Source organism: Myotis davidii, unplaced genomic scaffold (assembly GCF_000327345.1).
Source record: "Myotis davidii unplaced genomic scaffold, ASM32734v1 scaffold5033, whole genome shotgun sequence".
Taxonomy (NCBI): Eukaryota; Metazoa; Chordata; class Mammalia; order Chiroptera; family Vespertilionidae; genus Myotis; species Myotis davidii.
In genome coordinates this window covers 6,765-9,726 of record NW_006284255.1, presented here as the reverse complement: position 1 = coordinate 9,726, position 2,962 = coordinate 6,765, and positions in this window count along the sequence as shown.

Below are 2,962 nucleotides of genomic sequence, written 5' to 3'. Positions count from 1 at the left end.
TGGGAGGGAGATTGGGGGCAGGGGAGCTTATTAGTCCCATAATGACACGGCTCCCAGGGAGAGCGTGGTGGTGATTCCATGAACAGAAAGTGGCAGGAGGCCCTGGGAGAACCCAGGGTTAGAGACCAGCCCCCCAGCTCTACCCAGGCCCCCTGGGGCCACCAGGAGTGGTTGGGCGCGTTCCCAGGTTGATAGACAACCTTCCACCTGCGGTTCAAGCAAGTCACACGGTTGAGCCCAAAGTCCAGGGGACCTGGATCCTGGAAGAGGCTTTGGACCTTGACGGCTAAGTTAGGAACAGCTTGTGTTTGACCAGCCCCTCGAGCAGGGTCAGGGCATGTGGTCCATGGATGCACCATCAGCCATTGCATTGCATCACTGCCCTGGGGCAGCTGCTGGGCCGGTCATGCTGAGGATGGGGTGCTCTGAGGATGGGGTGATGTGTGGAAGGCAGGCAGACAGACATGAGCAGAGCAAGGACGATGGGCCAGGGTGGAAAGCCCTGGGTGCCTAGCAACGGACAATTGTGGGTGGGACCTCACCCCCAGGTGACTTGTCCTCCCCTAGCACATCGCTGGTCATGCTGGTCATGCGGATTGGACCCCCTGGCCTTTCCTCCCTGGAGGTAACGCCCAGGCCTCAGTTGCATTTCAGCTCCAGGCCCAGAAAAGCAGCAACACCAGACAAGCAAGACTTCACAGCTGGAGATGGGCAGACCCAGGCTTTGTATTCAAGCAGTTTAATCTGGGACTCATATTTTTAAATCATCACTGTGTATCACTCCAGCACCATGCCAGCTTGAGTACTTCAGGGCAGGAGGTGTGGTTTAAAAAGGTTTCATGTAAACCGATTTCTTTAGGATTTTTGGAGTCATCCCACACTCTCTCTAGAGTCAATTTGACTCCTGTATTAGGTCTGGAACCACCTCAACCCTCCAGGGTCAGAAACAACTAGGGTAAACACCAATCAGGAAGGACATATGCACCCCCATGTTCATAGCAGCACAACTCACCATAGCTAAGATCTGGAAACAGCCCAAGTGCCCATCAGTAGATGAATGGATCAGAAAACTGCGGCACATCTACACGACAGAACACCATGCCGCTGTAAAAAGGAAGGAACTCCCACCATCTGCAACGGCATGGATGGAACTGGAGAGCATCATGCCAAGTGAAATAAGCCAGTCAATGAAGGAAAAACACCACATGATCTCACTCATTCATGGACAATAAAAACCACCACAAACTTACGAACAAAAACAGATACAGAGGCAGAGCTGCCCCGAACAGACTGCCAAACTGCAGCGGGAAGGCCGGGGAGGGCTGGGGGGCAGGAGAGGGGGGCGGGGTAAGAGATCAACCGAAGGACCTGTATGCATGCATATAAGCACAACCAATGGCCATAAGGCACTGCGGGGCAGGGGAGGCCAGGGGACTGTCAAGGGCGGGGGGAAAAAGGAGACATATGCAGTACTCTTTGTAATACTTTAAGCAATAAAAAAAAATAACAATAAAAAACAAAAGAAAAAACAACAACTACGGTCTTGCTGCTGAAGATGGCACTGTGACGAGCAGCCTCAGCACGTACTTGGGAGCTCCTGAGGAACGCAGAATCTCTGCACCAGAGCTGCTGAGTCGGAGTCTGCACCGTTGGCAAAACCCTCAGGATGCACATTAAAGTCTTAGAAGCAATAGTCAAAAAGGGAACTCAAGGTAGTTCTAAACCACAGCCACATGTTGGGATCCTGGGAAGCGTTAAAAAGTCCTGATGCCTGGATCCCAGCCTGAGATTCTGATCTTTGCAGCCTGGACACCAGGAATTTGAAAAGCTCTCCGTGTGATTCTAACGTGCAGCCCAGGCTGAGGGCAGCTCTGAGGATGCTCTGTGTCCTCAGAAACTCCCCAGGGTTCTTTCTCCCCGACAGTGGAACTGCCTCCTGGGTTGGGGGATTAAAAATCTTCAAAAGATTCCTTCACATGTCAGTAATCATTTGGTTCCTTCACTACCCCCAGCTTATGGTAGTGATTTCAGCAGTGGAGCAGTGATTGTAATAGAACCAGCATGGTTCAGGCAGAGCTGACCTGGGAAGGATGAGATGTCCTTGTTTTCAGTCACAGGTAAAATAAGTCGCACTCACCCGGGGAGAAGAAGAGGCTTCAGATGGAGAGCTAATTGCCCTGAGCCTCCTTGTTTGGAAGAGCTGTCATCTACTAGTAACTACGAGGCTCAAGTGCTATCCCAGCTGCCCAGAGAGGCGAGGCCTGTGTGGCAAAGGATGTGACAGTGAAGAAGAGCTGAGGTTTGAAGTAGATGCCCACCATGTCCTTGCGGCAGCAATGTGCAATCCGCTGTGCAATAACCTCTGATTGCCCTTGAACCTGACCTTGCAGTAGAGCCATGGGTTGTAATTAAAATGTAGGAATGCCTGTCTGGCATGGCTGAGTGGTTTGACTGAGTGTCGACCCGTGAACCAGGAGGTCACAGTTAGGGCACATGCCCAGGTTACAGGCTCGATCCCCAGTGGGGGTTGTGCAGGCAGCCAACCAATGATTCTCTCCCATCACTGATGTTTTTATCTCTCTCTCCCTCTCCTTTCCCCCCTGAAATCAATAAAAAGAAATATTTTTAAAAAATGTAGGAACTGGTTGTCTAGGGCAGGGAATTTATTTATGGTCATGTTTACACATAAGAAATAAGTTTTGAGGAGGCAGGGTATTTGGTACACTCTGTGGTATCCTTGGTGCCCAATACCCAACACACAGTAGGTGTTTTGTAAGCATTTGCTAAAGAACAGCTGGAGGAGGTGACCGTCCTCCACACCATTTACTGAATGCTCTCTGGGTCCCAGAAGCTTTATAAACATTATCTTCTCTAGTCCTTGCTGGGGTCCAACCCCAGCAGGTCCAGGGGTCCCCAAAGGTGTGGACGGAGTCGGCGAAGAAGGAATGACACGGAGACAGCG